The following is a 14032-nucleotide window of genomic DNA, read 5'->3' as shown; positions in this document are numbered from 1 at the left end:
ACACTCCTTCTAAAATAATCCAATTTTTCTCTTTTTAGCTATCACATGCCTTTCCTTAGAGTACAGATGTCCTGGATGCACAAATGTGGGAGATGGCCAAGGGAAATGCTGAGAGAACATTTCATATTTCAATAGTTTTGATACAAAAGATGTAACCAAGATAGCCCGCATAGAACACTGGAGTAGACACCACTTAGAGAGGCTGACCCGCTCCAAGTCTGCCTGCTCTGAACACTGTCCAACAGTCATGTCTGTGTTAAGTGACCCTACCCCCATGCCACAGTCAAACAGGACCATCGGATTTCGTGCCAGGAATGTGTAATTTGGGGTTGAGAATCTGGAGATTACACAGCAGATGCTGCTGTCCCCATGCTGCCTTGGACCCCTGCTGCCAGGACCTCAGTGCTTTCCTGTTCCCTTTCCTCAAGCCTTGGTTATTGAGCTCTTTCCTGGGTTCTGCGAGATATTCCAGTATCTTTCCAATAAATTCTCCTTTTCTCAGGCCAGTATCAGTTTCTATTACTTGCCATGTAAACAGTATTAATAAAAAATCATAGAACCACCTCGCATCTGAATACAGAATAAAACATCTTAAATGAAATATTAAAGGACATAACTCAACCAGGTATTAATTGAATTGGGAATTTGGAGTTAACTTGTCAATTTATTGGTGCCTGATTTATCCTCTACTAAAGTCCCATGGAGAGATGTATGGCCATGAACACACACAAGAGAAAAATCAGCAACATTACTTAGAAAATGGAGATTATCATATGCCAAAGTTAGAAAAATTTTAATAACTGCATCATCAATGAGGATATATAGAAAAATACATTTTGGAGTTATATACTGGACTCTGTGAACCGATATAACGCAGAGGGTGGCAAAGCTGGTAGGGAAAAATGTTAGTGTTTCCCTGCAGGCCCAAATATCCAGGATTCACTGAACAGAAAACGAAGCAGGCACCCCCTACTGCTCAGAGCAGCCCCCAGAGTTGGCCATAATCATGACTTCTTCCACCCATGCCGGCCCCATTGGCTTAGATCTGCCGAAGGCAATACGACTGCCATATTCAAGAAGATGGGTTGGCACAGAATGGGGTGTGGTATATTCCCGCCCAAGGATGCCCTTGGGGCCAGCCTTCCGCTTCCAACCCCTGTCAAAGAACTACAGGCTGCCTTGAAATCAGTAGCAGAGTTAGGGACCCTGGCAAAGTGGGGACTGGCCAAGACCCCACTGCACTGCAGCCTACCCAGCCAGGGAGACACACAGCCAGGGAGAGGCACACCGGTCTCCTTCAGAGGGAAAGAGGCTAAAGCAGCAGTGCAAACGCTATGCCCACACTGTCTGAGACTCAGGACTGAGACTCCTACAGCTTATTTCTAAACCGGGTCACCTTGCAAGTGAAAGGGGGCACTCGTATTAATTACGGGAACAAGCGGTGTAGCCCAGCACGCCGGGACAAGTGGTCAGCTACTGAGACTGCGCCTGATGGATCCCCCTCAGTTCAAAGTCCGTAACAGAAATAAGCCAGTCTGGACCCATTGAAAAGAAGCCGGGAACCAAAGGAAAGGGAAGGGTTACCAACGATGATCCGATCTAGGAGAATGCATCTCTGAGGAGGAGGGACATTCTGGGACATACCCGCCTGGAGTCCCCAAAAAGATGCAGGGAAACGTGCACACAGAGCACACCCGCCCCGCTGAAGGCAGACAGGAGAGTGGAGCTGGACGTTTGGGCCCCTCTGGCAGGAAGAGCTGCTTCCTGCTCCACATCAGAGCTGAAAGTGGATACTGTGTTGTCAGCACCATTTACTTGCTATAAACACTGCTACGCATTCCCTGGCAACGGAGTTTCAGGGTGCGAGCTTTCCAATTTCATAGCCATTATTCTGTGGTTTACACACGCGCTGGAATTGGTAAAGTTTAGGGCCGTGGACACATGTACAAAAACCAGAGCCAGGCTGCAAGAAAGCTCTATTCAGCTGCCCCCTGAAGGCTCCGTGCTTAGCAGGGGTCACAGACCGACTTCTGCCTGCTACACAGGAAGAAACAAATCTTCTCCCTACACGAAGTTCTCTGATAAAAATGATCCATAAACAAAAAAGAAAGAGTATGTTCTTAAGATAATTAAGGTGACGATGACATTTCAAAAATGACTGAATCAAGATATCGCTTAAGAAAGGAATACTGGCTTTGCTTTTTTTCTGTAAGTCATTCTCATTCAAGGAGCTCTGCTTTAGAATCCCACAAGAGACATTCAAGATGGCATATAGTTGGTCATAACCATAATAGAAATAATTACAATTTTATATATATATAAAAAGTAGATACATAGCACTTATTCTGTGACAAATACTGAATTAAGTACTCTACTTTCGGAGCCTCACACTCAACAATGGTTGTGATAAGAGTATCTCCATTTTAAAAATGAGTGGACACAAAGCTACCTTCCCGAGTTCACATGGTTAGTGAAGGAGAGCTGGCTTGAATCCATGGCCGGCCAATTTGAAGGCCATGGTGTTAATCGTCACGGCCAAGTGCCAGAAGAGTTCTCAGCTCAGATAAGCATCTAAACAGAAGCTCTAGCCCGCAATCTGAAGAATGCCCACACCCCACACACACATTGAACACGCAAGTCTGCCGGGAGAAACCTTGTGGTCTGTGCAGTAGGCACTGCAGGGCACCGTGAAGACGACCACTCATTGGGACAGAACTCCAAAAGCAGTGTGCAGTGTAAGCTAATGAATTAGAACTCCATTGACAATAATTGACCCAGCACGTGTCCAGTGCTACAACAAACTAGTGAATATAATAAAAAAAGAAGCAAACTCACACGTGACCCAGCACGTGTCCATTGCTAACTCCATTGACAATAATTGACCCAGCACGTGTCCATTGTATACCGAGAAAGATCATTTCATAAAGTTTTATTTTTTTTCATAAATACGTGCTTTTTCTAAGAGCCTACATCTAATGTTAAAATATTTTGAAGCAGCTGCCAACCAGTAGGTTCAATACATCTCTAATTTAAAGGGAGGGTAGGACTTTCTCTGTATTCAGTGTAAGTAAACAAAGTACAGTTTTCCAATTCTGCACAGAAAATGACTTTTCCCTGCTTCCATGGACCAAGTAGACGATTGATAAACACACCACTTACAGCCACTTCGTGTCTTAGCAAGAGCCGAGATTTAAACTCCAGTGCACGGAATGCACACGTGCTCTCATTCCGCCCCTGGAAGACAGGAAAGGTACACCACTCTGAGCGCGCTGTTCATCCCCAGAAACGTGTTTACGCAGAGAACTGTACGGAATGACAGAGGTCACTCAGCCGTTTGGCCTCTTCCTTTCTTTGGTAATGGGAGGCAGCAGGAGCCCAGGTTCTCACGGGCAGCAGCAGCGGGGCAATCCTCACTGGGCTTGGACAGACTAGAAGCAGATGTGGCACCAGCCCCCCCACGCAGTCCTGCGCGCTGCTCTCAGCGCATGTGCAGTGGGGGTTTCCTGCGCTAAGACGGCATCTTTATTTCAACACGTTAAACAAAAGTGCAGGACTTGATGGGGTAGCTGAGAGTCAAGGTCACTCACTTTCGAAAATGTGGCTTTTTGAAGGTGAATTCAAACATCTGGAAATACTTTTAAAAAATAAATCACTTCTGAACTGAAGCATTAAACGGCGATTTTTTGGCAAGGGGTGTATCAGGGTTACTGAGAAATGAACTCCTGGCAAACGACGAGCTTAATGCTCCCCTCATGAGATCAGCACATTAATTCACTATATTCTTAGAATGATTTTGCTTGAACTGTTTCAAGAGTTCTGCCTGGCAGGAAATGAGTTTAGGGTGAAGTGGAGACACAGGCCCTGCAGCTTTTCAGAGCAGACATGTCAATCGGTACTCATATGTGTATCTGCGTGGAGTCATGAAGCTTTACAGGAAATTGTTTTCACATACGTGGTTACGAATCTTATTCCCACAGACCCACAGAGTCCAAATCTGTGAAAAACCATATTTGATGAGAGTAGAGAAACTCTACAAACAGAAACAGGAAAACACTAAAATGGAATTAAACACAAACTTTTTTTATCTGAAAGAAAATAGAATAATTGTGTCAAGACCTCACAGGATGGAAACCTCCTCTTTGCAGCAAAAAAAAAAAGCTTCCTGTTTCAAACCTTCATTATGTTTCTTGTACTTCATTACGTTTCTGTATATATAGTCAATTCTGCAGTCATAATAGAAGGCACAATTTCTGCATGTGTGTACAAAGAGGAAAAAACAATGAGAAATCATAAACATAATTATAATTACACTAACAGTGATAAAAATGAAATATATTAACCTCAGTACACCAGTGAAAAGGTACGAATGAACAAATGAACCAGGGCCCTGTAAGAGGTACTGAAACACATTTTATTAAGTTTGTTTGCCTTTCATTTTGTGTATATATATTATTTTATTAATAGCTCTTTAGAAGACCTGAGGGAACCCTTTAGACTAACGTGTATTCTGGGACTTCCTCTGATCAACAAGAATTATAGGCGTTTTCCTGTCTGTGTAGGAGCATTTCTCCAGGGATTCATGCTGTTGTTTTGGTAGCCTCACTTTGAATTGGTAAGAGAATATTTAAGATAGATAAGAACTCATTTTTTTAGGAAGAAGGAAACATTTCTCCAAACTTGAAAATCGCCATTGGGCATGTGTAAGGAAGTGAAATAATCTTTTACCACATGTGTATACCTGTAAGAGACAAAAATCACAGTCTGTTCTTAGCAAAAGGCAGCAGGTGGGACCCCTCCATCACCTCTGAAGAAACACCTCACGCTCCAAATCATGTGTCCTCCATGGTACCATATTCAACAGTAAGAACATTAATTGGTATCAACCATAGACACGGTAATCTAACTTTAGAGAACACTGTATACTAATTTGTGTCTTAAGAACATCTTTATTCTAAAATTCAGATATTATAGCAAGGATGTGAATGGGTTTGCTCCTCAGAATGGCTGGAATTTGAGATTTCACCCATAAGTTCAGAGAATGTTTGTCAAGCGGTGATTTTACTCCATTAAGTTTCCTCATCTACCCCTGGCCTTTCAGCAAAGACCACTAAAACTGAGTCAAAAATCTATTTTAAGACATAAGAGAAAATATGAGTTTGATATAGTCTTTTTCATTAAAATCTGAGTGTGTTATCTAATTTTATAGCATTCAAACTTCAGTGTGCATCAGAATTACCTGGAAGGTTTGGTAAAACACAGGTTGCTGGGCCCCCTCTTAGAAGTTCTGATTCAGTGGCTATGGAGTGGAGCCCCAAAATCTGCATTTCTAACAAATTCCCAGGGCATCCTGAAGGGGCTTATCTGGGGACCAGGCTGTGAGAACCTGAGCTAACTTAATCCTTTTTTTTTAGCCTCTCTGAAAGGTAATGGAATAGTAAGTACATATCGGTGATCACAATGTTATCTGTTTCATTTGGGTTGACTGAGTTCTTCTCTGTCGAGTTAACAGCTAATTCCTTGAAAATCTTCATCCATAGAAATATTAACTAGCACTTATCGAATGCTGAAACAAAGGATATCAAAGTTACTCGAATTGAGAATTAAATTTAGCCAAGGCAAAAGAGATACCACAATACATTTATAATGCTCATTGCAAGGTTAAAAACGTCTTGAAGGGAAAAAGCATTTTCCTGGCCATATTCTTTAGAAAACCACTGCCATGTAAGTTTCGTGTTCAACAAATATTTGAGTGCCTATTTTTTCTTTTTTTTTTTTGAGTGTCTATTTGTACCAAGTGCCGTTGTGGGTGAAGAAGGCCCACGTCAAGGTACAAAACAGGTGAAACTCCAGTCCTCTTGGATTTTTGTAAAGAGCGAGAGACGACAAACAAACAATAAAATATAAAGAATGTCAGATGAGGATTAGTGCCATGGAGAACAGTCACAAGAGAAGTGAAGGCACAGGTGAGGGTGTTAGTTTCCAGGATGGTCGACACGTTGTTAGCAAGGAGGTGACATTTGGACAAGATCGTGAGGATGTGAGGGAGTGAAGCAAGTCACATCTAGAGGAACAGCATTTAGGACAGAGGAAGCAGCAACTGCAGACGCCTAAGGTAAGTACTGCAACACGAGGTATTTTCACTTGATGACCTTCCACACTAGGCACATGGCAAATCCTTACAGGGAGTGAAGAGTAAAACTCCCTATAAGGATCTGAATGGCACCGAGGTCACAGGAGTGAGGCGGCTGGAAAAGCCAGACAGAGAAGGGAGACAAGTGAGCACAGCAAGCAATACCGAGCTAGTCCCTTGGGCTCAGTCCCGCTGGCGACCCATCCGCACAGAGCCTGTCTCCCTAGACCAGGGCTGGGCCTTCGCCCCTGACCCCTGTCCCCGGGGGTTGGGGACCCTCCATGTCTGGGTTCTGTGAACAGACCTCCTCAGCTTCAGAGAGACACTGGTGTCAACAGGAGGTGGCATCATGACGCAGGTGTCCACCTCCAAAGGGAAGAGTCATTTGGAATTTCTGGTCCTTGAGATTTTCAACAAACAAACAAACAAACAAACGACAGACTACGTGAATGCAGAGTTGACAGTGTATTAGGACAATTCAGGAACATGGACAATCAGCCCATTACAGCTAAGTCAAAGGGTCATAAGGACACTCACAGGCAAGGCCATTTTAATTTTACGCAAAGATATTTGGAGTTTGTTTAAAAACCAAGAATGCTTTGTTGAAGTCAAGCTTCTATGTTGCTGAACGTAGAAGAAACAATTTCACTTGAGAAGTTTTCCAAGAATCTCAGTAGGCTGTTAGTGTTGGATAGCATTATATTTTCTCCAACATCTCAGTACAAGACCCTTAAAAAGATATACCTAAAGTACTGGTCTGTGCCGCCGTGTTGGACGAGTTAGCTGCTGTTTTAGGTTAGAAGATCCGACCCCGGGGCTCTGTCCTCACCCCTCTTCTGGTCTCTGTCTATAGCCACATGGTTGGTGACGTCGCTCCTGTGGAGCCACATGACTGCCTATTTGACAGCTCCATGTGGACGTCTAATGATCAGTATCTCCAAAACTGAGACTCTGAACACCCCTCCCCAAGCCCACCCCACCCACAGCCTTCCCAGTCTCGGAGGCTGGCAAGCCCATCCGTTGCATGGTCCGGGGACGCCTCTCGTTCTGTCACAGCCCACATCCAACCCACCAGCAAGGCCTGCTGGCCCTGCTTCCAATACACCCAGAATCTGCTCCCTTCTCAACACCCCTACAACTTCCAGGCCTACCCACAACGTTCAAAGAGAGGCTCACAAACATATTTCTCAATATTTTAAAGGTATAAAGCAAACCATTAAGCTTAAGAAGTCTTCTTTCTTGAGAAATACATCTTCCAAAGGATGTGGAGGCCCAGAGTTTATAGAAGTCCTAGACTCCTTGGATCTCTGTGATAGAATGCCGTCAGCTGAGGGTGGCAGGGGCAGCCCCAGCCCTGACCAGTTCCCCTTTCCACCCTGGCCCCGTGTGCACATGCATGCACACACGCGGACACAGGTGGACATACACAGGCTCCACCCACACGCGGTCCCAACAGCTGCCCTGGCCACTAGCAGGCTCCCGGCCTGCACGCCACCTGCATGCCCTTCCTGTGTTATGGTTGCTATGGAAAAGTTTGTTTCTTTCATCTTATTTCATGTGTTCGGTTTGCTATACTTTATTTCTCTTTTCCTCCTCTTTTTAATCTTCTTTGAATAGATCAAAAGTTCTCTGCTATCCCTGAAAGTTATACATTCTTCTGTTATTCTTCTTACATTTACATCTGACTTTTTCAGAGTTTCGCTTATGCTTTTATTACCCTATCACTGTTTCAAGGTTATGATTATGTCTTTTCTCGGGAGAGCTGAAGAACCTCAGCATTCTCTCATGTGGTGGGTAAGAATCCAGGGATTTGGGTTTGGGGTGATAGATCTGTGCTTCTAGTCTTTGGAATGTGTGCATGTGTGTGTACCAAGTATTCTACGCTGTGTGGTGTGAGTGCCCCAAGTTCCATGCCAGCCTATAAGCCCATGGAAGATTTTGTCAGTGCATAGGATGGGGTGCTGTCCAGCTTTGCCTGAGCCCCAGCTCTCTGTACCCAGGGAGCAGCTCCTGCAAGAGGCCTGCTGCAGGTGGAGTGAGGGTCTCCAGGGGACACGGAAAAAACTCAAGTCCACTCCCTGCAGGACCTCTGCCTCTTCTACTCAGGGACCCCTTCTCTTCCCAAATTGGGATCCAACCACTTCTATCTCCCACCTTATTTTATTGGCTTATTTTAGGAAAAGAGCAATGCTCTGAATTTATGAAGTGTTGTCTCTCTCTCCTGGGATCTCCAGAGTTGGGTTGTAGGGAAAGAGGTGGCTATATTACTTTCATATCGTTCCCACATGAACACTTTATAAAACAAATGTATGTGACCCACAGGGTACTGGGGATGAAACCATTAAGTAGCAATACCTTCAAACTACTCTGTCAGTGAGGGAGAATTTAATGTCACTATCCAAGAAGTATTACGACAATCTTGTCTTGAGAAATCTATTTCAAAGTCAGACTTACTCAAAAGACATTAAAACGTCCACCCCCGCACCCCGTCAATTTGATGGAGAAGAGGCAGGAAGGGGCGCCCTTAGATGACAGACTGGACCTCAGCACAGCAAAACACAGATCCACTCGACCAGCAAATACGTGGACTCATTTTGCGGGAACACAAAGCCTTCCTGGAGGTATTATTGATAAGGGTATTGATAAGGGCTACCCTAAATGGATCTCTGGGGAAGTATGTAGATATGCAAAGACTAAGGACTTTCTACAGATACTTCCCAAATGTTTCACTTTTCCTCACTAAGTCAAGAGTTAAAACAAGCAAACCTCCCAGGTCGTACGTCTGTTTGGACTGGCAAGATCCTCCCACCTCTTGGAATCCTAACTTGGGAGGTCCAAGCAGCCCATCTTCAAGAAGGTTGTCTTCACAAAGCCATTCAGCCTGGGTGTGTCACGCACCCTAACGCAGGGCCCAGCAGCGAGCATTTTGATTAAAGTGCAGAATTCCATGCAGCATCGGAACGAATGGTGTGGAGATGAACAAAGTAGCTCTTTATTGTGGACACTGGAGGAAGGTGTGGACTCGTCTCTGCCCATTATAAGAGTGCAGAAAAATAATACAGGAAACATAAAGTCTGTTGCATAAATGAGAAAGCCTGTTTCTGCTGTGATTTGCTGTGATATGCAAATCACAGAGAGGAGTTTGTCGGAAGTGCTCCCAGCTGAGACTGGTTTGTCTCAGGAGTGACCATGTGTGTTGGGAGGCCCTCAGCTGGACACCATGAGTGGGCATCTCGGGTGGGACACCACGCCCAGGGTCATGGAGCCCACTCACTCTGGCTCCCAAGCACCAACTGGTAAATACACAGGGATTCTGTGACTGGCTTGTTAAACTGTTTGTAGCTTGACATTGGCCATGATTGGAATATTTACACCACAGAAATCAGCAAATGCTACAAATCAGAGTTTCTTTTTTTTTTTACTTCCAAAAGCCCATGTTTTCACGTGAACCAATATCTTAGCAATAACGCCATGACATTTCTCCCTTAGAAAGAAATGAGCTGCAATGAATTCAAGTGAACAATAAGAAAAGTTTAGATATGGAAAGACAGCTTGCCTTTCGTCCTGCTGCTTCAAGAACTAAAAGTACACAGTTTGATATATTTTGTACTTACTGTACGAGATTAGATTCATTGACATATTGTAGTGAATGCTACTAATTGCACATTAATAAAGTCCACGATGTTTTATGATGAAACAGATCTACCCATTATCATATTTTAAATAGCATATTTTCATTTGATGATTCTCAACCACTTATTTAAAAAATGCTCATTTATACTGCAGCAACAAACTCCAGGAGAAGAAATGTAAAAGTTAGAGAATTATTATGGGATGACCACATTTTTCAGGGAGGTAAAAGAAAGGGAATAAATACATCAAGCTCATCACCTTCAGTTTATCCAGCACACAGCAAAATGCCATGAGAATTTTGGAAAGGTGCCTGGTAATGTTTTCAAGTCTACAGATCTGAGGATTCAGATCTTATATTGAACTGAATTATGGAATTGGATTATAATTGGATTATGAAAGATCCTGCATATTTTTATAGATTATTTCAAAATTATGGTAATAATTTTCAGCATAAGTATTCACCAGCCAACGTTTGGTTTCCTATTATTTCAGAAAAACTTTCCATGAATCCTAATGTGTTTTCAAAGTCCATCCAGTGGAGAAGGAGCAGAAAGGCAGCAGACCCGAAAGCTGCTGATCTGAGTTAGCAGAGAAAGTTAGAAAGGTCTCCAGCGGCCTTGCAGGAAGTGCTCGTCACCTTCCTAGCAGCTCAGACTCAGCGAGGGGCAGGAGGCACCCACCCAATAGAGCAGAAGGGCAGGCTAGTAATTAGGGAAGGAACAAGGGAGTAGCTCCCCCGTTAGCAGCTTCCCAGCTGAGATGTGAGTCACCGAAAGACAGAAACCCGCTCCTCTGACTCATCTACAGCATTTTAAGGCCACAGCACTCACGCTACTGAATGCAAGTTGGATTTAACACGGAGAGTAAATTTGGACACAAAAGCACATATAGGAGTTTTTCCCACTTATCATTGCACAAATTATCCTGGTCAGATAGACCTGGGCATCAAAAAGCCTACACTCAGAGGAAAGGTGCAGTCAAAATCATAAGGGAGTGAATAAAGTAGATTTACTGACTTCGTAACATCAGGAATGGTCCTAGACCCAGATAAAGATGTAGAATAATTATCTGAGCAAGAAAGGTGCACACCTTAGACTGAGTGAAGGGCATCAGGACTCCAATTACAATCCAATGGCAGCTGCAAGAATTAGGTTAAGTATTCAAGTAATTTTATTCCTGGCATAAATCTTTACATACCGAGTAATGTCTGAAAGAACATTCCAAATTTATTCTAGAAAAAAAAAGGAGTTTTGTTTAGGTGCAAGGAAAGTTGCAGTAGGGGACTGGAGAAAAAAGAGCAAACACAAATGTAAAAGAGATGTTCAGAAACGCCTTCACGCTTGCACCGCGTCCTGCGTGGACTGTCTGCTGATGAGGAAACTTACTTTGATCTCAGCAGTTTTCTACTTCATATAAACTATTCCCAGTGTGCTAAGGCCACAGCACCCCATGACGGAGGCAAGTGATAGAGTTTATATTTAGCGCCAGACCTGCTCTGGGTTTTCTCTCTCTGCTTTGTACATTTTCTGGGATATTTTAAAGGTAAGTTAGAAAGAACAAATAACATGCTGTTTCCTGCTCCAGATTACTCCCATGAAGTCCACTACAAATTTTATTTCTTAAGAAATAATACCAAAATACAGTGTGTGTGTGTGAAAAAAAAAATGTAAACAATGCTTGATAGGATAATGAGATTAGAGATGGTCTTTTAAATTTGTCATTGTTATGCTAATACAATACCTTTATAAAACCTAAAAATCTTGAAACAACATATTTTAAAAAAATTGTGGTAAAATAAACAAAACAGAAAATTTATCATTTCAACCATTTTAAAGTGGACAGTTCAGTGATATTATGTCAACAAATTTTTAAAACTTTCAGATGGCACCTGAATAAAATATGTGTTGTCCATTGGTGATTTTAATATATCTGGTATATAACTAAAGTCACCACAAAACTTTTTCTGGGAAATTGGCAGATCATAAAAAATTTATTTTGCTTTATATTAAACCTTATTGTTTTACTGTTTCAAAATTCAAATTTACTCACAAGAAAGAGTCAGTTTCATATTAGATTTGGTTTAACAAAAAAAAAAAAAAAAAAAAAAGAAATAATACCTGATTCAAAAGGGCTTGGAAGTGTATTTATATTCTGCACACAGTGTGACAGAGCAAATAACACTGAAGTTGAATCACAGTTTCAAGTGAGAAACTCTTAAGTCACACCACCCTAAGCTTCAAATGGTGTTAGGTTTACATACAGGAAGTTGAAGGGAGAATGGGGTTCTGTAGACATTTTTTGATCATTTCTGTTCCAAGAGGAAACATATTTTTCTATGTCCTGATTGCAAACAACTGGGCTGAAAACTCAAAATGTACCATCCTCGTCTGTCACAGAGATAAGATATCACCTGAGATGACGAGAAAGTGTCAATCTTTCATCAACTCAACAAACTACCGTGGAGCATCTGTTTTGTGACTGTCCCCCTGCCAGGTGCTAGAGTTACATAAAGAAAAGAAACATATTTAGTCCTCCCAGGGACTTAGAGACTGCTGAAGAGACACCTGAAAGAACTATTACAATATAGCCTGTGTTACTCCAGTACAGCCTGGAGAGTGCAATGCTCAAGGTGTGCACATAATGATGAGGTGTGCGTACTTACATGACGTACCTTGTGCCCAAATGCAGGGAGGCTACCTTGCTCAACTGCAGAGAAGTCTAGGAGCCAAGGAACTAGACACGAATAAAATCAATGATTTGATTACTATTAACTGCGTCGATTCGGAGGGAAAATAATAGGAGAGATTTTTAAAATTTCATAAGTCCGTATACAAAAAAGCATCCTGGGAATATAGAGGGAACCCCACATGGTCTACAGAAGTTCTGGGGAGAATGTTCTGGAGAAATGATATTTCCATTAAGACTTAAAGTGGGAGTTTGCCAGAGAACTGAGGGGGAAAATGGTCACAGGGGCAAGATAAAAAAAATGTAAAGTGGTTTGAAATGGTCTGGCAAGTTGGGGATGACAAGCAGTTCTGCTGCTAGATCACAAAATGCAAGGCCTTGCCCAACAGCAGATGGCAGCCTCTGAATGAGACAGGACCTGGAAGCCAACCAGGCCAGGGACCAATCCCACCTACGAGTCCATCCACAGTAGTCAGCCCAGCCACAACAGAAGGGCCAACCCAACCCACATAGGGTTGCACCTGTAGAGCAAATAGCTCTGGTGACCAGAGGGGAGTGTGCTGCTGGGCCCCACAGGACATCTCCTATATAAGGCCACTTCTCCAAGGTCAGAAAACATAACTGACCTACACAATATAAACTAATAAACACAGAGAATTAAGCAAAATGAGGCTACAAAGGAATATGTTCCAAATGAAGGAACAAGATAAAACCCCAGAAGAGCTAAGTGAAATGGAGATAAACAATCTACCCCCAAAAAGTTCAAGGTAATGACCATGAAGATGTTCAATGAACTTGGGAGAAGGATGGATAAACACAGTGAGAAGTTTAACAATGAGTTAGAAAATATAAAGAAGAGCCAAACTGAGCGAAAGATACAATTACTGAAATAGAAAATATGCTAGAAGAAATTAACAGTAGATTAGATGATACAGAGGAACAGATGAGCAAACTGGAAGACAGAGTAGTGGAAATCACACGAGCCAAACAGGAAAAAGAAAAAAGGATTAAAAAAAAAAACTAAGGACAGTTTAAGAGACTTCTGGGACAACATCCAGCATACTAACATTCACATTATAGGGGTCCCAGAAGGAGAAGAGAGAGAGAAAGGGGCAGAGAGCATATTTTAAGACCTAATAGCTGAAAATGTCCCTAAACTGGGAAAGGAAACAGACATCCAAGTTCAGAAAGCACAGAGAGTCCCAAACAGGATCAATCCAAAGAGGACCACCCAAGACATATTGTAATTAAAATGACAAAAATTAAAGATAGAGAGAAAATATTAAAAGCAACAAGGGAAAAGTGACTAGTTACATGCAAGGGAACTCCCATAAGACTGTCAGCTGGCTTTTCAGCAGAAACTTTGTAGGTCAGAAAGGAGTAGCATGATATATTTAAGTGATGAAAGGAAAAAACTTACAACTGAGAATACTCTACCCAGCAAGGTTATCATTCAGATTTGAAGGAGAGATAAAGAGTTTTACAGACAAGCAAAAGCTAAAAGAGTTCAGCACCACTAAACTGGCTTTACAAGAAGTGTTAAAGGAACTTCTCTAAGTGAAAAAGACAAGACCACAACTAAAA

The 14032-nt window shown here is 42.5% G+C and overlaps 1 long non-coding RNA gene across 1 annotated transcript in view; it reads right to left on the bottom strand.

Moving 5' to 3' along the window:
• Positions 1 to 3172: 3172 nt before the first annotated feature.
• Positions 3173 to 14032, bottom strand: part of LOC133096085 (uncharacterized) — a 66392-nt gene continuing 55532 nt past the window's right edge. The window contains exon 5 of the long non-coding RNA XR_009701739.1: positions 3173 to 3234. This is a non-coding gene — a long non-coding RNA (uncharacterized LOC133096085). The remainder of the gene's footprint in view (positions 3235 to 14032) is intronic.

Source organism: Eubalaena glacialis, chromosome 8, assembly GCF_028564815.1.
Source record: "Eubalaena glacialis isolate mEubGla1 chromosome 8, mEubGla1.1.hap2.+ XY, whole genome shotgun sequence".
Lineage (NCBI taxonomy): Eukaryota > Metazoa > Chordata > Mammalia > Artiodactyla > Balaenidae > Eubalaena > Eubalaena glacialis.
The sequence above is the reverse complement of the archived record's forward strand: the minus strand, read 5'-3'. Positions and strand labels throughout refer to the sequence as shown.